At 33.1% G+C, this 11,097-nt stretch overlaps 1 non-coding gene across 1 annotated transcript; it reads left to right on the top strand.

Moving 5' to 3' along the window:
• The first annotated feature begins 3,234 nt into the window (after positions 1–3,234).
• Positions 3,235–3,308, top strand: TRNAT-AGU (transfer RNA threonine (anticodon AGU)). Its single transcript has one exon. It is a non-coding gene; the product is annotated as a tRNA-Thr (tRNA).
• Positions 3,309–11,097: the final 7,789 nt, after the last annotated feature.

Here is an 11,097-nt window from a genome sequence, read left to right as displayed (position 1 = left end):
TTATTGGAATTATTAATTTATTAAGTATGGATTTAATTAATAGAACTTAATGATGAGAAAGAGTAAAAATGACTTAAATATATGATTCAATGAACATGAATGCAAGTTAATAACTTAAATGTTGAATTTAATGAAAGAGGATTGAATATCTTTAAATTACCTCTTTTCAACTCATTTAATATTAAGAACCAATTACCCTATTTGCCTTTATTTTTTTATCATTAAATTTAAATATATAGGGGTAAATATTGTCCTTAGAAAATTCCAGAAATATTCTTGAGGCCATTCGTACTTTTTAAAGTATTATAGATAATATAGTTAATTTATCTTAAAAAAGAATTAAGAAAAGTCCACAAAGTTCATTTATTTAATGTGTCTTAAATATAAGATTTAATAAAAGGAAATGGAAATTAATACCTTAAATATAGGAGTTAATGAAGAAGAAAATTATAAATTTAATAAAAGTATTAGTTTAAATTGTGTTTTTTGCCCTCATAATAAAAGGAGACCAAGTTTGAAAAATAAGAATATTTTAATCAAAAGGATTTAGAATCTAGACCTCATTGACACTTTTAATAGTAGTATATATATTTGTAAACATATGGCTTTTATTAACATGCATTGAGAACTTGACTTTAATCTTCTTTTAAATGATGAACGAGTGGTTATGTTGCATGTTCTTTATTCTTTGGTCTAGTAAAAAAACTATTTTATAGAAAAAAAGAAAGAAATAAAGAGGAAAACAATAATGCCGCTAGGGGTGTCAATGAACCGGTTTTCGGTTGGACCACATCCAAATCAAAATCCATTTGGATGGATTGGATGGACCAATAAGACATATTGAATTTGGACGGACTAGACAGACCAATATGACATATTGGATTGAACCTGGTCCATCCATAATGAATTTATATTAGATTGAACCAATATCTGGTCCATTGATAGAAGATAAGAACATAAATGTCAATGGACCAGGTTTGAGTTGTAATCGATCTAAATTAACAAAAATTTGAACAGATTGGACAACATTAGACTAGTCCAAAATGGTCCAAAATATTCATTGGACTGAATTGGACCAGGTCCATTTGTAATGGACTCTCATTGGACTAGATAGGATTGGACCAAATCCAGTCCAATTGACACCCCTAAATGTCACTTCAGGTATGATACTATATAATTTTTCACATGATTAGTGCCGATTAGACCTGTTCATGGGCCAGGTGGACGGACGGGCCGGCCCGGCCCCCGGATAGGCTTGAACAGGTATATGGGCCCACAGGCTTAACCTCGGACCAAAAAGTTTGGCCCACAATAAATTCGAGCTGGGCTTGAGACTTGCCAAAATAGCCCGGCCCGGCCCGACCCGACCTATAATTAAACCTAAGTAAAAACCCTAGTCGAGTACCCCTCTTTTTTTCACCTCTTTGCCTTTTTCCCTTCTTTTTTCTAGCCAAACCCTTCTTCTCCAATCTCCACATCCTCCACACTCCACAATTCTCATCCTCACATTCTCAGGCAGCCACAACCGGCGAGACGGCGAACGTTCACTGGCGCAATAACTCCGACGGCAACAGTGAGCTCTCTCTCTCTCTCTCTCTCTCACTCTCTCTCTCTCTCAGACTTGAACTGATCATTGTCAAAATCGCAGATCAGGCTCACAGCTCACAGACCACAGTCACCAACTCACTGCAAACTCTCCGGCGAATACAATCACTGGTGGTGGCGGTGAGTCCTCTTTACCATTTTATTCTATTATTTGGGCCTTTCTATTTGATGTAGTTAATTTTCATGTTCATTGTTTTGCTTCTATGTGTAGAAAATTGAGGAAGCTGTACAAAAGAGTAAACAAACTAACCTTGTTCTATTGGTGTTACAGAATCACCTTGATCATCTTGCTTGAATGCTATTGTTTGTTTTGAATGCAGTTTTTCCTTTCATGGTAGCTTTTCTAAACTACCACGATTTTAGACTTTAGCACATAACTTACAACAAATCCAACGGCTGACTTTCACATTGTTAAAATCAGTCAAACCCCAATACCCCAATTCATGTTCTTGTCTGGTGCTGCTATTGTTCAATGTCTATTAGTTGCATTAAAGAGAAGTACAGAATTCGAATGCCAGCATACTGCAGATTACTCTTGAATTGAAAGTTGTTGCATAGAAAGGTTTTGTTCTAGGGTTGTGAAATCCACTCCTACATGTCAAAATACAAACCTGCTCAAAGACCTAAACCGCAAAGAGAATCAAATAGCAAAGCAACCAAAGTTAGTTTGTATCGCCAAATTCCACTGCAAAAAGGTCAAGATTAAAAACTAGAGGTGTACCTTTTCTAGTTTTTGAAATGGCTATTCTCACTTCTGACCCACTAAACTAGAAATTAATGACAATAATTTTCCTCTCTGGGAATTCCACTGCAAATTCTAATTTCTTTTATTAGGTCGGGCTTCGGGTTCAGGCTCGGGCTTTGGGCTTTTTATCAGGCCCGAGCCCGGCCCGGCCCGGCCAATGAACATGTCTAGTTCCAATATTCAGATCAACACCCACCTGAAGTTAATAAATAGGGATGCAATCTCGGTAGGCCCAATCTGAGGTCGGAGCCTAGACTGACTCAGCCCGCAAATTTATACAGGCTGGGCTTGAATTCCTTGGATTAGGTCCGATGCCTAAACCTTCGGTTTCTTATTTTTTTGATAGGCCCAAGCCTGGTCCTACATTGGAAAAATTGGACTTTACGCCCAGTGCGGGTTTGCACCTTAGATCCAATTATTATGATTGGGCCTGGGTTGATCTTACCCTCAGCTTTGCCTGCTCAACTTTGCACCCCGTAGAACGGTAGAAGTGAACTAATAGTATACTAAAAAAACACTTTTTGTGTTGGAGTGCAACTTGGACAGGCAGTTCACGACGAATAGAATAGATAGAAAAAGTGAGTAGAAAATCGCATTTGGGCTCAGGTTGAGATTTTGTTAAAATTTAAATGGGTTAGATTCAAAGTTTGGCCCAATGCAATGTAAAATCTTTAAATCGGAATTCATGGCTTACATGCACCATGTTGAATTACTAATTTTTAAAACGGGATTGTCATCCACTTGTTTGGCAACCCACAAATCACAATTGCTCGTTAACAACTAAAGGCTTGGCCCGATCAGCATTGGCCTTCCATTTTGGTTTTTCTATTGTGGGTGACAGTTATTTTCCATCCTTGTAAATTTGCTTTAAATTAATATTGTCAGCTATCATAGCTCAGTTGGTTAGAGCACCCGTTTAGTAAATGGGAGGTCTTGAGTTCAAATCTCAATTAAAGCATTGTTGAATACAGCATCAGCTGTGGGGTGGCATGGTCTATATATATATATATATATAGATTTTATATATATATAGATAATATTATATAAATTATAATTATATAATAATATATAATATATATTATATTAATAAAATAAATATTTTTTAATTTTATTAGACTAATTTATTTAATTATTACATATATAAGCAATTGTATACACAAAATTCATATAAAATTAAAATTTTAAATTTTTTGTCAATTTTTTTAAATAAATAACTTTGGCTCGATGCACGGTCCGACCTAACCCAATGCTCAGCCCATGGGCCAGCATGGCACGGCCCGCACTTTGCATCGGCTGCCCATGGGTCGTGCCATGCCGCAGGGGTTCTGTTCGGTAAACTCTACCCATTGATCACTCTAAATACAATTTGCTCTTGATTTTTTTAGTTTCATTTACAATTTGTAGTTTTACGAAAAAAACCAACGATTTATAGATTTTATAATAGGGTTGCGCTTAAATTTTCGACCCCCGAACTAGGTTTGTGCTCAAAAGATTAGTGACTTTTTGGGCTAGGCCCAGGCCTAATTTGTAGCCCGAACCTGACCATAACCAACCCAAGCCCAGCCCTGGCCTGAGCCCAATTCTGCGTAGTTGGCTAATATGTAACCAGTCACAGGTGCACATATAAGTGCTTCGTATAGGGGTTATCATGGGCTAGGCCGGGCTGGACTTTGCACTTATGATAAGGATTATATCTTAGGCCCGGGCCCAGCCCGGCCCGGGGTTTCAATCCTGAAACATAAGCCCTAGCCCAGGTCTATATGGGCCCAGGTTGGGCTGAGCCTGATTCCGAGCCAATATCACTTATATATAAAACATTACATATCTATATATTAAATGACATAATATGCATATAAACTTATTTTATACATTATATAATATAAAATATTATGTATAATATAAATTATACACGTCATATTATAATATTTATATATAAAGTATATAATATAATGTAAAATAACATGTACACATATGTGTTATACATAAAATGTGTAAATTTAAATATATGAGGGTCGGGCTGGGCTTGAAGTATTAACCCCAAACTCGGCCTTAAAATTTATGGGCCTAATGTGGGCCCAAACCTGGGCCGGGCCTGAACACAAAACTCATGCCTAAGCCCGGAATTTTCAGGCCGGGCTGAAATAATCACCCCTAGCTTCGTATCCTGCATGCATGTGAGCCCCATTACTAAATGAGGCAGTGAAAGCGCTATTGAAATCCACACAACCAGTACCAAAGCCTGGTCTTCCCTCTCACTTTCAAATCAGGAGACAAAGTTTCTTGATCAACAATGCAGCATGTATATAAGAAATAAATGAATAGTTGGCTTGAAGTGGTTTCAGAGAGTTATAAAGGCTTTATAAATGGGACCATAAGGCTGTGTTTCATTTGAAAGAAGGGAAATATTTAAAATATTCTTCCCTCTTTCTTCACATGAGGAAAAGAAGCAAAAATATGGGGATTTTTCATTTTGAAAAGCAAGTAAAATAACATTATCAAAACGCTAAATACAAATAGACAAGTTGAAAAATGGAGTAAACACATCATCTCCTCCTTGCTTAACAACTTAAACTTAAAACTACAGTACAATCATAGGCATATAGGTTTCTTACTTATACTAGTTGGGACCTATGAGATGCATGGGCTTTATTAAGAAAAATTGAGGAAGGAGCTCTATGAAATTTCCAATTAAGCAGTGACCATCTAAGTCCAATTCAAGTATTAATTTTTGGGTTTTGTTGAATTTAACTGCAATCCAAGTTGTGCTTTAGTGAAAGTGGTCAATTTCCTATGCTCTAAATAAATTTGTATTATTTTTGTGTCTTAATGGTATTTTTTTCATTAATTTTTAAATTTTATTAGTTTGTTATTATTTTGTATTATTTTTAGTTAAAATTATAAAAAAAAAATCCTCTTATAATAATTCTACAAACACTTTTGTGTTCTGGTCTAACTAAAACCTCCCCTATAGCTTTGAAAAACAATGCAAATACCTCCTTTTCATTAGCTTTTCAATAACAAAGATGTTGAATTTATAAATATACCCTTTGTTAGCACCCAATTTGTGCTCAGTCCTTTCAATCTACCACTTTATACCCCAAAACTTGAAAGCATAACTAGATCAATCCGATCAGACATGTCAAAAACCCAAAATCCCCTCTCACATGTAAACCCCTTAACAAACTCCAAAGATCCTCCATCCATCATACCAAATTTCTTTCCAAAGTTCCCAATCTTCGCAATGTTCAAACTTAACCCTACAAAATTAAATCCATTCCCTTAAAAACACTAAGGCATGATTAACCCCCAAGTCTCACCTCAAATCTATGACGATCAACTTTAAAAATGCCAAAGATTCCATTTCAACAACTATGAATGAAACAACAAATCCTTTCTTAGATCTGAACCTTCACTCAACTCCTTGTCTTAATCTATACCCACACATTAAATTTTATTCTAAAATTTTCCCGTTTGACCCACCACCGAATGCGAATTCTATTTCAATAAATCTTATCTTATCAATCATAGATCTCCATCATCCAAACCCTATTCTATAAATCATATCACACCACTATAACCGGAGAATCAAGAAACCCTAGTACATCAATTTTCATGACCTAACTCCTTCATTTTGACTGTTAAATAAAGGAGATTTCATTTTCAAGTCTTGATTTAAAGCAAATCTTTCAATCCACATCTCTAATCAAATATCCATCACTTCCATCTGATTTGGAATGTTTAAAAATTCTTAATTTGCCAAATTTTAGCTAAAAATTCCCTCATTTGACCCTCTATTTCAACAAATTTTATTGATTAGAGCTTATTAGCCACAGATTTTCATCATCCTAACTTTATTTGATCAATAAAATCTTATCACTACAATCATAGACCCAAAAAACCCCAGTATGTAAATTTTCATGACCTAGTTAACACGTTTGACCATTAAGCTAGAAAGATTCTACTTTGATGCATCGAATTAAATTATCCCTTCATCTGTCCTAACCTAAGACCTCAAAAGAGTGAAGGCTGATGTTAACCCTTCATTTTAATCTTACCTAGCCCATTAGACAAATTAGGAGAAGCCAAGTAGATCAAAAGACCCCAAAACCCCCGAAGTAACCCTTCTTAAACCTAAAAATTGACATAAGGGCCATTATTGTTACTTCAAATTTACACTTTCTGTCATTGGCAAGTTAGATTCAAACCTTATATGAATAGGTTTGAAAATGATCCCATTGGACATGAGAAAACCAAAGAAAATCATTAAAATCTTGAAATGACTAATTAAATCCCTGGAGATACTTTGAAAAAACATGTTAGGTGAAGTTCTTCAGGTTTTCTTGCATACTCTAGCATGTCTAAAATCTTGGACATGTAATGAGTGTGTCTCAGACTTGCTCCAACCTTCCCTCTCTATAAATAGGATGGGTTTTGAGCTCCGAGGGTGATATTTTGGAGAGGAGAAACATAAGAGTGAACCCCCACTCAAATCCCTAACCATTTTAGCAAAGGACTTGAGAAAATCTTCAAATATAGAGTTGGAACTTACTAAAACCACCCTATTCTTCTATGGACTCATGTTCTAGCCTTCAAGAAAAGAAAATTCCCACTCAAACATTCGGTCTCTTTCATGAAAGAGTGATTTCAAGTCATCATCTCAGTCCAAGTCTTCAAAAATGTCATTCCTGGGTTCTGAAGCTGCTACTATTAAACTTAAACATGGCTATACTCAAAGAGGTAAGTCTCTTAAACTTTCTTGTAGTTCCTTCCATTAAAGTTGTTTTTTTTTCTTTTTTGTGTATTCTAATGGTTCAAATTCAGGTTGATTGAGATTGGCACTCTAAAGCTGTGAAAGGTTCTCTTTAAGCTTTTAATAATCTCAAAATTAGAGGGAGAAAGGCGAAGGATTTAGGGAAAATTAGTACCTAATTCCCAATAACATTCACTTAAAATTGAGATTAAGAGATGATAGAAGGGGTTATGTTCACAAGTTTCAGAATTCTATCTTTATTAATTTGATTCTTGCGAACTTGAGAGCCTAAACAGCTACCATATCAAGTTGTCATTCATACCTTGGAGAAAGGGGTGCTTAAAATCTTCCCTCTCCTAATCCTATCGAAGTTTGAATCTTTTGGTTAGGTGTTTTTCAAATTGAGGATGGAGTCACTATGTTTCAAAACAAAATTGACTTTCTGGAATTTACAAAGGACCCATTTCCTCTTAATTTAAATGGGTGGTAACTCCTTTTGTTTGAGCTGCCATGAGCTTCTTAGAGCTCACACCTTTATCATTTGTTAAGTTGTTATCCTACACAATAAAAAGTTTTAACTTCACCCTCCAGTTTACTCTTCTTGGATGATGTAAAGCTAAATGCTGAAGTAAAAGGAAGCAAATATTTTTTAAGGTATTTTAGTAAATTCACATCCGAATGAAGATGATTATTAGTAAATTTGATATTGTCAAAAATAATTAATGCATTATATCAGCATTTTCCATTTGAAACACTAAGACTATGTTTAGTTTGAAGGAAAAAAAAAGGGAAAGGGAGGGAAAAGTGATCAAGAAACCTATACAAGGTTTGTAATGGTTCCCCTACCTTTCCCTACTTTTTCCTTCAAACCAAACACAACCTAAAGGAAGAAAGGTATTTACACCTTTTTTTTCCAAAACAATAAGGGAGGTTTTTGTTTCATAGGTTTGTTAGAAACCCAAGTGAATGTAATAAAAAGATCTGGAGGTCCCGCCCAACTAAAAATTGCCATTGCATCTTGGTACTGTTGGATCATAAATCGAGGCCCTCCAGTGAAAGTTCATGGCAATATAAACCTTCGACCAACAATAGATGCTTCAACACCCCCGATTGTAACATCTTTCAATTCACTGTACAATTCAAAACGTAATTTTGCTTGATTATTTATGATGCATGTCAATCGACTTTGTTCAATATATAGTTGCATATAAATCAACAACATATTTCTATAATAACTTGTCACCTTTCAAAACTGTTGTTCCTTCATTTTCCCTATACTACAACCTTGATGCAACAAAATCATTCATTGTAACTCTTCTTCAGGATCCAGATGTGCCAATTGTTAATGGTATATCCATTTTCCGTCCATCTGTACCATATGGGAATATTAAAGGATATTGTAATGGCATATATGATGGGTGAGTTTCATTAATTCTTTGTAAAATGCCTTCATTTGTTTGGACAATAATATCTCCATGGTGTAAGCTTTCATTCTCATCACCAACTATCAATGCAGCTATTTCATTTGTTGTCGATTTAATATACTGTCTTCCCTATCTAGATTCTATAATTTGTATACGCAAGTTTGGAATATGCTCTTGGTAGAGCATATCTTTCACTCTTTAGAAGACCTTCACATATGGATTTATCCTATCAAGCAAACATTGTAATTCTTGCACAAGTATTGGATCAACATTTGGTGCACTATCATTCCTTTGAGCAACATAGATTTGATTTTGAACTTCATGCTTTATCACATGAATGTACAATTGGGCAAACTTAGATTTCCTCCTAGGTTGTGGAAGTAATGAACCAATTTGATGGAAATTTTCTCTATTGATCCTAAAACTATATGGGCATCTTCCATCCAACACACTATAGTCTATTTTTCCATCCATTGATGTAAATGATAGCATGGAATTGTAATGTCTTATATTTTCCCTAAAATTCACATTAGTGAAAAGCATCTCCAAATAATCAAGGGTGATAGGTAATATTGGTAAATCCACCTAGCCATTTAAAAAATATAGTGTAAATTTGTGATTTTTTATTGAGGTATGTACTCTTTCTTCAACCCACATAAGTGTTGAACAATATGTGCATTTTGCAAATCTTACACCAAAATTTCATCGTTCATTAAATAATGCAATGGAGCATTATTTTGTTCATCTATTTCCAAAGATCCAATAACAGGTTCACAAGGTGGCAAATGAAGTAGTAAATGATTTGTAACGGGGAAATTATCACTCTCATCTCGTAGTTGAGTTATACTTAAACCCTCTCCCCTAACAATAATTATATCATCCTTCAATAAAAAAGAAGTCCAATTGAAAAAAAAAACATTAGCTCATCTAACCAAAGCTAAAGATTGTTTTCGAATGTTTGATATCTCCAAAAACAACTTTTATGTAACGAAGTTCCCAATCTGATAGCTTTGGTAAGTCTTCTTACTGTAGATATATCAGACTTCTTCTATTGGAGTTTCATCTTAAGCCTTCTAATCCTTTGTACTAATTTATAGCAAAGGTTTCTCCCATACAGATTTTGCAAACATCCTTGAGAAAGTTGATCGGACGACATTTGATTTACTGCTTTGTGTTCCTTTAGGAGGATAGAAGTTCTCTTCAAAAAATGCTTATTGCTTCTAATTGATATCTCACTTAACAATTTCTTGTGCAACATGGTTGCTTTCCTGATGGCTCAAGAAATTTTCTTGTTTGTAAATATGTCAGGATTCTCTTGTAGAATTGTCAACCTAAGTTTTCTAATCCTCTATGGTAATTGGTAAAAAATGTTTTCCCCATGTACCATTGTTTCCTTCTCCTGTAAACATAAGGTATTTCTAATCCTATAAACTAATTTATTGGGGATAAAAAGAAGGAATAGATTTACAAAAGCACTTGTAAAACCTAAAAAGTTTGTTATGTAATTCCTACTATAGAATAAACATGGAAAATCTATTTTGTGATAATTTTCCATAATTCTAATTTTCTACTATTTTATGATAATTTGTGCTAAGTTCTACCTTTTAAAGAAAGGTTGTCCATGTCACACTACTATCCATTATAATTTTAGGTCATTTTTTTTTAAATTTCATTAATGTATTTCTTGAAAAAAATTATTATAGTATCAATTAACTACTATTAATAATTATTGTTTTTATGGAAAGTTCTAATAATTATTTGAAACTTCCAATATTTTAGAAAATATGTAATAATTTACATTAAATACTTAATGATTTTAATTTTATGGTAAATGTTTCTAATTTATGGTAAATATTTAATTTATGATAATTTATGATAAATATAAGCTAAATATTAATAATTAGTATACGATGATTTACTACTAAGTTCCAGAAATCTATCATATTTTATGAACTTTACTAATGCTAATTTATTATCTGAATATTTAAGGTTAGTTATTAATAATTTATTAATACTTGTGGACATATGTTTCTATTTTTTATTATTTTTATCAATTATTTGCTCTCAAATAATTTCCACATGTTATCTAATTAGCCTAGAAACTAAACTAAACTAAGGTTAGTTAGTAGTAATTGAATATTTTGTTATATAATTATTTAACTTTTTTTAATGTTTTGTTATTTAATATATTTAGCTATTGAAATATTTAAATAATGTTTTATTTTTTAATGTTGAATTTTTATTATTTGAATAACATTCAAATTGAATAATTCATAAAATTATAATTTATATTGTTACTATAGAATTTCATGATGAATTTTGTAAAAATATAGAATTATTAATATTATGAAAATTATTAAATCTATTATAATTAAATTTTGTGTTTTGAATAAATATTTTAAACTTAATATATAATTTCTTTATAATATTTAAATAATTCTGAAATTTTTTAATTTAATCTTTAGATAGATGTAGAAAAAAAGTGGGGGAGAGGATATATTGGAATTAGGCATAGTTTAGGAAAGAACCTCTCTACTAAATTAGAGATAATTTAGGAGAAAGTCAGGGAAAGT

Source organism: Nelumbo lutea, chromosome 5 (assembly GCF_056320005.1).
Source record: "Nelumbo lutea isolate HS-2025 chromosome 5, American lotus-T2T, whole genome shotgun sequence".
NCBI classification, from domain to species: Eukaryota; Viridiplantae; Streptophyta; class Magnoliopsida; order Proteales; family Nelumbonaceae; genus Nelumbo; species Nelumbo lutea.
Note: the sequence above shows the minus strand (reverse complement) of the source record. Positions and strands in the feature narration are given on the sequence as shown.